Source organism: Staurois parvus, unplaced genomic scaffold (assembly GCF_062004578.1).
Source record: "Staurois parvus isolate SC_StPar_1 unplaced genomic scaffold, SC_StPar_1.0 ptg000018l, whole genome shotgun sequence".
In the NCBI taxonomy this organism is placed as follows: Eukaryota; Metazoa; Chordata; class Amphibia; order Anura; family Ranidae; genus Staurois; species Staurois parvus.
In genome coordinates, this window is record NW_028317814.1 from 24,385,799 (window position 1) to 24,398,684 (window position 12,886).

At 47.9% G+C, this 12,886-nt stretch overlaps 1 protein-coding gene across 2 annotated transcripts in view; it reads right to left on the reverse strand.

Annotated features, from left to right (window-relative positions):
- Positions 1–11,261, reverse strand: part of NAA60 (N-alpha-acetyltransferase 60, NatF catalytic subunit) — a 33,234-nt gene extending 21,973 nt beyond the window's left edge. The window contains exon 1 of one of the 2 annotated variants that reach the window (XM_089683282.1): positions 11,128–11,261. The gene's annotated coding sequence lies outside the window, so the exon portion shown is untranslated. Of the gene's footprint in view, positions 1–11,049 lie in introns of both variants that reach the window. The other variant, XM_089683289.1, reaches the window with a different exon arrangement.
- Between the last annotated feature and the right edge of the window lie 1,625 nt (positions 11,262–12,886).

The following is a 12,886-nucleotide window of genomic DNA, read 5'->3' on the forward strand; positions in this document are numbered from 1 at the left end:
GGTCTATTGACTTACCAAAAATGTAACCAATAATGTAAGAGGACATTCTTCCTCCAACTTTCTACCAATGTAAGTGGTCCCCTGTCCCACTTATCCTAAATGAAAAGGAGCCGTCTCCACTGGCCACCATTGTGTGAAAGGCCATCTCCACGGGCCGCCAATGTGAGGGGCGCATTCTCCACTGGCCGCCAAAGTGAGGGGCGCCTTCTCCACTGGCCGCCAAAGTGAGGGGCGCCTTTACACTGGCCACCACTGTATGAAAGGCAATCTCCACTGGCCACCAATGTGAGGGGCGCCTTCTCCACTGTCCGCCAAAGTGAGGGGCGCCTTTATACTGGCCACCACTGTATGAAAGGCAATCTCCACTGGCCACCAATGTGAGGGGCGCCTTCTCCACTGTCCGCCAAAGTGAGGGGCGCCTTTACACTGGCCACCACTGTATGAAAGGCAATCTCCACTGGCCACCAATGTGAGGGGCGCCTTCTCCACTGTCCGCCAAAGTGAGGGGCGCCTTTATACTGGCCACCACTGTATGAAAGGCAATCTCCACTGGCCACCAATGTGAGGGGCGCCTTCTCCACTGTCCGCCAAAGTGAGGGGCGCCTTTACACTGGCCACCACTTTATGAAAGGCAATCTCCACTGGCCACCAATGTGAGGGGCGCCTTCTCCACTGTCCGCCAAAGTGAGGGGCGCCTTTACACTGGCCACCACTGTATGAAAGGCAATCTCCACTGGCCACCAATGTGAGGGGCGCCTTCTCCACTGTCCACCAAAGTGAGGGGCGCCTTTACACTGGCCACCACTGTATGAAAGGCAATCTCCACTGGCCGCCAATGTGAGGGGCGCCTTCTCAACTGGCCGCCAAAGTGAGGGGCGCCTTCTCTACTGGACGCCAATCTGAGGGGGCGCCTTCTCCACTGGACGCCAATCTGAGGGGCGCCTTCTCCACTGGACGCCAATCTGAGGGGCGCCTTCTCCACTGGACGCCAATCTGAGGGGCGCCTTCTCCACTGGACACCAATCTGAGGGGCGCCTTCTCCACTGAGCATAGGTGTTTTAAAGATGATCTAAAACCTGAATACCTTTTTTAAAAGTTCCACAGGGTTGAAAAGGTTGGGAAAGGCTGCTCGAGGTGCTATAGGCTGGTTAATTCCAAGATATAGGGATCCTATCAATCCACTCAAAGGAAGCCACTGCTTGGGTATTCTAACAACTGCATTTACCAGCTGTCAGTACAAGAAAGTGGCAGCAGAAGATTCCTCCATCCACACAGATTAGCAGGAGTTTTAACTCAGGAAGAACTTGCTGCACATTTGTTCAGCCCAGGGGCGGACTGACCATTTGAGCACTGCCCGAGGGCCCAGGGTCAGTAGGGGTCCCCATGAGATGCCCTGGTACCTTTTATTGTCTTTTTCATAGGCTTTTTTGGGTGTGGGCAAGGACACAGGGGCCCCATGATCCCCTATTGCCCGGGGGCCCCATGAGTTGTCAGTCTGCCCCTGGGTTTAGACCCGTGACTGTATTGCAGCTAGAGATGGCCAGGCAACTTGCACGTTCAGAAAAAAGAAAGTAATGGCAGTCCCCTACATTTCTCTTGGCATTGTCCCTTATTTGAGTATGCAACTATTTTGTTGTTTTTCTGTATTGCTACATTTCTCTACATAGGACAACAATGTGATTTTACAGACTCACATACTGGCCCTGATTTAGAAGTTTCAAGCAGAACTTAAGTCATGCTAAAGTTGCCTCTCAGTCATAATTATCATATTACATCAACCTAAGTAAGCTGGTAGCAAAAAAATAAATAAAATATATAATAATAAATATATCTCAAAAGAAACGAGGATACATAATCAAAAATGCAATATTCTTTATTTCAAAGAAGCATCTTCATACACTTTACAATCGTTATGGCATATAGCGACTGCACAATTTCAAGCATCCCTGCTCTTCGCTTGAAACTGTAGTCGCTATATGCCATATGGATTGTAATGTGTATGAAGCTAAAAAGACTATTGCATTGGAGTATGTATCCTCATTTCTTTTTATGTTTACATTGGTGGATGACTAGGAGGCCACCATTGATAATATCTCCTTTTATTGGACTTGGATTGAGACATTTAAAAACACACACGCACCTTATGACCAGCCACCTAATATTGAGTAGGTCCCCCTTTACCACCAAGCAGCCCCTAGCACACCACTAGACCTCAGAAGGCATGATGTAGTGTCCGGTCAAACCGGATGCCTAATTGGATTGAGATCTGGAGAATTTTGAAGCCAAGTCAACGCCGCAAACACGTTGTTATAATCCTCAAACCATAATTGAACTATTTTTGGTGTGGCTGGGAGCATTATCCTGCTGAAAGAGGCCACTGCCATCAGTGAATACTATTTCCATGAAGGGGTGTACTTGGTCAGCAACAATGTTTAGGTAGGTGGTACGTGTCGAGTAACATTCACATGAATAGCAGGACCTAAGCCTTCCCAGCAGAGCATTGTCCAAAGCATCACACTACCTCTGCTGGCTTGCCTTCTTCCCTTAAAGCAGTGGTTCTCAACCTGTGGGTCGCGACCCCTTTGGGGGTCAAAGACCCTTTCACAGGGGTCCCCTAAGACCATCAGAAAACACATATTTCCGATGTCTAAAGAGCAGCTACTGTGTAGAAAGCAGCTGCTGTGTTGAAAGCAGCTACTCTGTTAAAAGCAGCTACTGTGTTGAAAGCAGCAGTATTGGAGGTAAAACGACACTCATGAATTATAATTGATGGGTAAATAATTTTATGGTTGGGGGTCACCACAACATGAGGAACTGTATTAAAGGGTCACGGCATTAGGAAGGTTGAGAACCACTGCCTTAAAGTATCTCGGTGTCATCTCTTTCTCGTTCCTAACCCCAGAAACCACTAAACAGCTCATCCACTCCCTCATCATATCACGACTCGACTACTGCAACTCTCTCCTCACTGGCCTGCCTCGCCGCTGGCTATCCCCGCTTCAGTCGATCCTGAATACGGCTGCCAGACTCATTCACCTTTCCAACCGCTCTGTTTCCGCCACCCCCCTCTGCCAATCCCTCCACTGGCTTCCGATTGCACAACGGATCAAATTTAAAATCCTAACACTGACGTACAAAGCTGTCCACCATACTGCCCCGAACTACATCACTGACCTAATATCCAAGTACCGCCCAGCACACACACTCCGCTCCTCACAAGACCTCCTTCTCTCTAGTTCCCTGGTCTCCTCCTCCCATGCCCGCCTCCAGGACTTCTCCAGGGTGTCACCCATCCTCTGGAACTCCCTTCCCCAACCCATCAGATTATCACCTACTCTCCTCTCCTTTAGGCGCACCCTGAAAACCCACCTCTTCAGGGAAGCCTACCCCACCCCCTGCTAACTTGACCGACCTCCTCCGCTCTTCCTACCACTCAATCCCCCACAGCTATCTCCTCCTGTACCACCATCCCCTCCCTCCTAGATTGTAAGCTCGAAAGAGCAGGGCCCTCGATCCCCTCATGTTTTGCATTGTATTGGTATTGTTCTGTCACATGTTCTGTCCCCCTTTGTAATGTACAGCACTGAGCGAACTATTGCTGCTTTATAAATACTGTATAATAATAATAATAATAATAATAATAATAATCTCTTCCCCAGGTAAAGGAGGCACATGCACCCACATGATGTAAAAGAAAATGTGGTTCATCCAACCAGCCACCTTCTTCCATTGCTCGGTGGTCCAGTTCTGATGCTCACATGCTCATTGTAGGCGCTTTTGGCTGTGGACAAGGGTTAGCATGGGCACCCTGACCGGTCTGTGGCTACACAGCCCCCATACACAACACACTGTGATGCCCATTTTTTCAGCTTTCAACACATCAACTTTATGGACACCATGTATACTTGCTGCCTAAAATATCCCACTGACATTCAGATGCCTTTGTAATGAGATATTCAATGTTATTCATTTAACCGGTCAGTGGTCATAATGTTACGGCTGATTAAAATATATATCTCCATTCAGTTGTATCCAACTCTTTGCGATTCTATGGTCCAGCTCTCTGATTACCATATCGGATAGACTTCAGAGCATTTTCCAAATTTTTAATGAGGTAGGTGGCCAGGCCTTTCCTCAACTTTCTCCTGTTTCTCACTGGCTGTCAATCACAGCCAGTGAGAAAAGACAGGGGGCGGGGCCGAGCTGCAGCTCCATGTGTGAATGGACACAGGGCGCAGGGGCTGGGGAGTGCACATGCTCGGGTGCCCCCATAGCAAGCTGCTTGCTGTGGGGGCACCTGACAGTAGGATTGGGGCTGCTCTGTGCAAAACCACTGCACAAAGCAGGCAAGTATAACATGTTTGTTATTTTTTTTTAATTTAAAGCGGAACTCCACCCAAAAGGGGATGTTCCGCTTTAAGGACTGCTCCCCTGCTCTCCATTAAGGATTGGCACCTTTGGGGGGCGGGGGGGAGTGGGTACCCAAATTTGACAGGTACCCACTCCCACTTCTGGTCCAATCGCCTAGGCAATCGGAAGGTGTCCTCCCTCCCTCCCTGTAGTCTTGGGTGGGACACGTGACAGGTCACAGAAGACTACAGGACCATTCATGAAGCGCATCGCTACTCGCGCATGCGCAGTGGGTACCTGGCTGTAAAGCCGCAAGCTATCACAGCCGGGTGCCCACACTGAAGATGCCGGCCTCCTGGAATACAGGGCGGCCAGTGAAACGGTCTGCAGGGGACACTGTAGTACTTGTGGGGGGTGATGATGATTTTTTTTTTTTGTACACTGATTGCTTCTACACCCATAAAGGCTATAAAAACAATCATTTCTCCTTCTCTCTGGCTGCATTCTTGCAGCCATTGAGAAATACTGTGTGAGCTGTGATTGGTCACAGCTTGTCACATGGTACAAGGCTTTTGTGAATAGCCTTGTACCATGTGACCTCTGTGATCATTCACAGATTTCACACGTAGTAAGCAATGATGTCAGAAGTGACATCTTGTTTACTACTCTGCATGTGATCACTGATTGGCCAATCAGTGATGACATGATCGGGACCTCGCACAGAGGTCCCGTACGACGATTGGTATTCCACTGTGTCTGGGGGACACAGCGGGCACCGGATCGCGGGGAGCGCGCACAGTCCATAATGGCGGGTGATGTTTATGAACGGCAACCCGCCCCTGGAGTGCCACTGTCCTGCCGTTTATAAACAGCGGCCGGACGGCGAGTGGTTAAAGCAACAGTGTAAAAATAAATAAAAAATTAAAATAAAAGTGCCTCCTTGTGTGCGCACGCATTGGTCCCGCATGCGCCCAGTGATCACCCCACATGTGAGGTATCACCACAAACGTCAGATCATGGCCAGTAATTCTAGCACCAGACCGCCTCTGTAAATCTGCATAGCGGTAACCTGTAAAGGCTTTTAAAGCGCCCCCTATGGATAGTAAAATTTACGTTGTTTGTCGCTGTTGCACGGGCATGCACAATTTTAGGGCGTGACATATTTGGTATCTATTTACGCAGCATAACATCTTTTACAAAAAACTGGATTACCAATTTACCAGCCAACACACATACTATGCACTGTGGGGATCTGCCTTCCCGATAAAGCTGCAGGTGCGGATCGTTGTGCATTGAGATCAGCCCATTCATTTTAACACAACAGACAAAGAGGCGCTAAGGCTGGCCATAGATTATCCAATTTTCTTGAGATTTTTGGTTTAGATTTACCAAAAACCATATAATATGAGGGCAAACCTAACAACACTTTCAATTGTATCCAATTAGCCAGGCTCTTGCACTACATAGTTGAAGGTAAATCTAAAGGAAATTGGGCAGAAATTGGATAGAAAATTGTATAGTGTATGGCCAGCCTAATTCAAGGGTGTAGGGGTTTTAGGAAATGACAGCCCACCCAGCTTGACATCTACCTATACAGGGGTGTCCTTGTGTTCTTTTAGCTATTCTGGATGGGAAAATGTACAGTTGGTTCAAGGCTGTTGCCCTTTAGGGCTCACTCACACTTGCAATTAGGGCCAGGCAGCGGATTCCTGCGTCAAAAAAAAAACAAAACAAATCAGCAAATTCCAGAAGCAGAAGTCACTGGTGTATACAGTTTCAGACAGGAAACCTGTACAATACAATGACAGGCTGACAGTGGCCGTGGCTGTCTACCACTGTTCGCATGTATTGACACATCCAATAGTTAGCTGCAGTTAGGGACAGGTGATCGGACATTGGCGCAGTCAGACTGGGTCCCGGAATGGTCGTTTGTCCCTGTCCACAGGTAACCATGGGATGTGCGGATACATGTGAACAGCAGAGGATGCTGTCAGCCTGTCATTGTACAGGATTCCTGCCTGAAGCTGTCGCCTGTGATTTCTGCCGCAGTAATCAGCTGTCCGGCCCTATTCATGGGTGTGAATGGGCCCTTAGGTAAAGTCGCTTTTGCACAGGCTGCACAATACACATGCAGACAGACACACGTGTGAAGGCAGACAATCCCAGACAACACAGATCTTCTGGAATGCATAGAAACTATTTGTAAGGGATATAAATAGCACATGCCTTGGCTTTATGTAAGTCTAGACATAGAGGGGGTTATTTACTAAAACTGGAGGGTGCAAAATCTGCTGCAGCTCTGCACAGCAACCAATCAGATTCCAGCTTTTATTGTCAAAGCTTAGTTGAACAAGCTGACATTAGAAGCTGATTGGCTACCATGCATGGTCGCAGCGGATTCCGAGTGCTCCAATTTTAGTAAATGTCCCCAACAGATTTTAAGGCTACGTTCACACTAGCCTGGTTTGTAAACGGCAGACAGGCGTTTGGGAAGCGTTTTTACCGTTTCCCAAGCGCCTGTGAAAATTCTGCACATTACAGCACAATGTGCTGTTCACACGGGAGCGTTAGCGGCGCGTCGCGGCAAAACGGACGCCTCTGGTTGAGTCAGGAGGAGTTGAAGCCTCCTATTCAAGTCTATGGTGCCGTTCCGCAAATGCCCGACCGGCATTTGCGGAGCGTTAACACCATTCAAACTTCATTATAGGCGTTTGTGGGGCGTTTTTGACGCAAATGCCTAGCAACCGCCTCTAAACCACGCATGCGGCGTTTGCGGAGCGTTAAAAAACACTCTGCAAACGCCGGACCAACACTTGTCAAACGCTATAGGGGCGTTTGACAAGAGTTGGAAAACAGTCAAGTGTGAACGAGCCCTAAGGCCTTGTTCACACAGGCGTACACCCATGTGAGGGCCGTGATTGGTCGAGTCAGGAGGAGTTGAAGCCTCCTATTCAAGTCTATGGTGCCGCTACGCAAACGCCCGGCGTTTGCGGTGTGGTTGCGCCGCGTTTGCGGAACGTTAACACCATTCAAACTTCATTATAGGCGTTTGTGGGGCGTTTTTAACGCTTGGCAAACGCCTAGCAACCTCCAATAAACCGCGCATGCGGCGTTTGCGGAGCGTAAAAAAAGCTCCGCAAACGCCGGACCAACACTTGTCAAATGCTATAGGGGCGTTTGACAAGAGTTGGAAAACAGTCAAGTGTGAACGAGTCCTAAGGCCTCATTCACACAGGCGTACACCCATGTGAGGGCCGTGATTTGCCTGCACAGGTGTCCCTGGTTCACGCTGATGCGGTGCGGTACATCGCATGTGATTCGCACAGGAACCGCACCGCACTCCTGTGCGAATCACATGCGATTTCTCTGCGGTGTAATTTGAACCATACATTTTGTATAGCTCAAATCACACCGCATCCACACCAAATAGTGCTGGACCCTTTTTTTGTGTCCGCACCAGAATCGGATCGCATGGGTGTCCACACCGATGCGATCCAATTCTGCGCATTGCACCGCGTTCTGCAAACCAATTTTGGGGTGTGGATACACACCTGCAGCAGTTCACATAAACGGGGTGCGATTATGATGCGGTGCAGAAATTGCAAAGACACTGGTGCAAATTCCACTCCGCATCAGTGTGAACCAGGGCTCCACGTCAATCAAAATTCAGCAACTGCATAGACACAGCCGCTGCTCCCAATCCGACATCTGCGTGGGTGCGTGTGCATAGGTGTCCCTGACCTCTCAGTGTCTGTGTTCGGGGACATGCACTACTTTTTCTGTTTCAATATTTTTATTAAGAAAGTTTTGTTTTAAGAATACAACAAGCTCAAGATACGCCCTCGAGGGGCAGAGCAGAGCAAAAACACATAAACAGATACAACCTGCTGACTTGTATTAGTCAAATAACGAAGGAGGGACGGCAAAAAGCCGAACCAAATATTAGCAGCAGTAGTCCAACATATTACTGGAAAAAGAAGAAGAGGAAAGAAAAAAGGTTAGAAGAAAGAAAAAAAAAAAGAAAAAAAAAAAAAAAAAAAGGAGAAATCAGAAAGAAAACATGGAGGAAAGGGAAACTAGAAGAATCACGGATCCAGGGCTAGCACAGGCAGTGACTATAAGAGGCCATAACTAGTAGGAGGCAGGGATGGCAAGGAATAACGTAGGACACGCATTACTTTTAATCATCTGCTTACTTTTTCATTCATCTATTTGCAAATTACTGATATTGTGATTTATTCGTTAGGATATTATTGAAGTATCAGTCTATTTATTGCTCGCTGATTTGAGAGGCTGGCAGGTATTAACTGATTTTGTTTTATTGATTTACCTTTAATATTTATTCACTCATGCACTTGTGGATTTGATGGAATTTGTATTAATTCCTATTGGGTTTACTTAGCACTGAAGGTTTATCTCACATTCGGCATCTCTTTATATGTGTGTTGGATAGGCTGGTGGGTTTTTGTTTTTTTTTAAATATTTTATATTTGACTGCTTCCTGTTATTTAGCATCAGCAGCAGTGCAGCACTATTCCTTTCTTTTCATTTTTGGATGTGGGAACACATTAGGGTGCTGGCAGCAGCTCAGGATGTGTAGCAAGGATTTGGGGCAGTGCATGAGATTTTTTTTTTTTTGTTTTATTATTCTTTTTAAGTAAAACCCTGTAGCTGAGCCCTGCTTTTACTGCCCCCCAACGGCTACCATCTGCAGAGGCAGCAGCCAGGGTTGTACACATCTTGCGGCTATGATGCAACTGCATCAGGAATTCATTATTATTATTAAGTACTTATATAGAGCCGTCAATTTTATATATATATTGTACATTCACATCAGTCCCTAATGCTCAAGGGGTGTACAATCTAAGGTCCCTAACTTACATTCATACAAACACATACTAGGGACAATTTAGACAGGAGCTAATTAACTTACCAGCATGTCTTTGGAGTGTGGGAGGAAACCGGAGTACCTAAAGGAAACCCACGCAGGCAAAGGGAGAACATGCAAACTCCAGGCAGGAGGTGCCGTGGCTGGGATTTGAACCAACGACCCTAGTACTGCCAGGCAGAAGTGCTAACCATTTAGCCACTGTGCTGCCCATACATTATCCATATTCCCATTGCATGTATTTCTGGAAAAGGCTCTAGGACCCTGAGTGTTGCAGCAACCAATAGCTGGAGACTGGACCACGCATGACACAGATATTGGTCAGCACACTGCGGATCTTCAAGTTGAGTCCAAGTGTTTTTTTTTTTTATTGGCAGCACAGTGGCTAAATGGTTAGCACTTCCACCTGGCAGTGCTAGGGTTGTTGGTTCAAATCCCAGCCACGGCACCACCTGCCTGGAGTTTGCATGTTCTCCCTGTGCCTGTGTGGGTTTCCTCCGGGTACTCCGGTTTCCTCCCACACTCCAAAGACATGCTGGTAGGTGAATTGTCTCCTGTCCAAATTGTCCCTAGTATGTGTATGTATGAATGTGAGTTAGGGACCTTAGATTGTACACCCCTTGAGGGTTAGGGACTGATGTGAATGTACAATATATATGTAAAGTGCTGCGTAAATTGACGGCGCTATATAAGTACCTGAAATAAATAATAAATAAGTTGGAGTATGCTCACATCACAAACAAGAGAGTGGAATGGCCCGGAGCCACGCAGGACCCCTTTGTCAGGCATGTGATGATGATCTGCATATCTACACTGTGTCATGCACGGTCCAATCTCCAGCTGGTGGTTGCTGCAGCACCCAGGATCCTAGAGCTTTTCCAGGAACGTATGCAATGGGACTATGTATACATAAATCATCACGGCTCCAATATGTGTACAACCCCGGATGCTGCCTCTGTAGAGGGTAACAGATGGGGGGCAGTAAAAGCAGGACTCAACCCCTAGTGTGGTGTACTGGCAGGAATTGTACCCCCGTCACTTTCGCAAGGTGTAGCAACTGCTACACACAACCCATTCCAGTGAAAGGGGCTGCCCTGCAAGTGTCTGGAGACCGCATGCGATACACGTGGTTGCGGCGCACTAGTGCAGGATTGAAGAGGTTAAAGCAGCCAGTGAGGAGGTGATAAAACACCTCACCACCTGACAAATGGTCTCTAAAGAGTAACTCGAATGCAGATCGCTGTTCAGAGTCTAACACTAGTGCGAATGAACCCTTAGAGCTGGATTACACATGTGCTGAACCTCCGAAGAGTGACCTAAGGTGGATCACTTTTCAGTAGGGCATTTGACAGGCAGCGAGGAGGCGACAGGTCCTGCACCACCATGCTACTACCTAGAGCACTGCACATGGTATGCAGTGGACAGCATTACCTGCTGAACGCATGCTTGCCGTGGCATGCATATACCCTCATATGGCTGCAGATTGGGGGTGGGGGGTGTTTAAAACTTGGCTCAACCACCTGTTTTTATTGCCCCCAACCACAAATATATACTAAGCCTAGGCGCAAGCTCCCCGGCGGTGATCTCAATCCTGGCGACCTACTTTGGGGTCACCGACCAGGAACACGCGTGCGGGATGACGAGTTTAGAGGGCAGGGAGCGCGCTTCCTTTACGTCATCAATGGCGGCTCCCACGCCTCCGCTCTCACAGGTCCTCTTTATGATCCTGGCAATATTCTGCCATGCGATAAACAATTCAATGCCATGCAATAAACAATGATTACTTCCGCCAGAAATGTGCTACATGTTACCTGTGTAATGACCTTCCTGCAGCTGTGGCCCCAGCCCTGTACTATGTGGGGCCCCAGGCTCCTCCAATCCCCCCTCACCTTCCTGTCGGTGCTGGGCTCAGCCTCCCCGGGGACTTCCGCTGCACAGGCGGCTCCGCTCTGCCCCGTTGTTTTGCTGTCACCGAAACAGGAACTGGAGAAGTGGCCTATTTCCTTGTGGCGGGCACGCGCGTCCTGACTGTCAGGCGCGCCCCCGAACCAGGTTCCATAGCAACACTAGCAGCGAGCGAGAGAGCAAGCGCGCTGCGCATGCGCGTCCCTGGCCAGTCCAGGGCAGGGTGTTGTGAAGTTCCAGGAGGTGGTTCATTAAACATCAAATAAAACAAAGATGGCAGTTCAGGTTGTTTCCGGTGTAAAGCGAACCTGTCCTTAAAAACACAAAAACACCAACACGGCAGAGTATCTGGCATTGTGCCATTGGGTTCTCGCATGACAAGCTGTTTAACCACTTGACCCCCGGAGGATTTATTCCCATTTCTGACCAGGCCACTTTTTGCGATACGACGTTGCGTTCCCTTAACTGACAATTGCGCGGTCATGCAACGCTGCACCCAAATGAAATGTATGTCCTTTTTTTCCACAAATGGAGCTTTTATTTGATCACCTCTGCGGTTTTTATTTTTTGCACTATAAACAAAAGATGACAATTTTGAAAAAAAACAAAACATTTTTTTGACTTTTTGCTATAAAACATGTTCAGTAAATAATTTAATAAATCAAATTTCTTCATATAGATAGGCCAAAATGTATTCTGCTCCATGTCTTTGCTGATTTATTTATTTCAGGTACTTATAGAGCGCCGTCGGTTTACACATATATATATATTGTACATTCACATCAGTCCCTAACCCCCAAGGGGTGTACAATCTAAGGTCCCTAACAGGGGCGGACTGACCATTTGGAAACTCGGGCACTGCCCGAGGGCCTGGGGTCAGTAGGGGGCCCCATGAGATGCCCCTGGTACCTTTTTCATAGGCTTTTTTGAGTTTGGGCAAGGACACAGGGGCCCCATGATCCCCTATGCCCGGGGGCCGCATGAGTTGTCAGTCCGGCCCTGGTCCCTAACTTACATTCATACATACACATACTAGGGACAATTTAGACAGGAGCTAATTCACCTACCAGCATACCAGGAAACCCACACAAGCACAGGGAGAACATGCAAACTCCAGGCAGGTGGCACCGTGGTTGGGATTTGAACCAACAACCCTAGTATTTACCAAGTCCTAACCAATTAGCCACTGTGCTGCCCATACATGTCTTTCCCAATACGTGTAAATTATTTGGTTTACGTGAAAGCTATAACATCTACAAATGGCGGTATATATACTGGGACTTTTTTTTTAATACTAGTAATGGCAGCGATCAGTGACTTATAGCGGGACTGTGGCGGGAATTCTGACACTGGGGGGGGGGGGGGGGGACTAACTAACTGCCAGTGACACCAATACAGTGATCAGTGCTAATAAAAAGCACTGACACTGTACTAATGGCACTGGGTAGGAAGGAGTTAGCATCTGGGGCCATCAAAGGGTTAACTGTGTGCGGGTTTTACTAGGGAAACTGCTGCTTTGTATTTCTCTACTGTGCAGAGAAATACACAGCAGCATGATACTGCTGGCAGGAGAGAGACCTGTGTAGTTTACACACAGGTCTCTCCCCTGTCAGTGATACTCGGCGATTGCTAGGTGTCGGCGGAGAATATCCAGCTGGTGATTGACATTTGTAGCCACCAATGGCGGGGCGGTACGTTCGTGCACCTCCTACCCAGATATGCAAAATCATATATATATATACA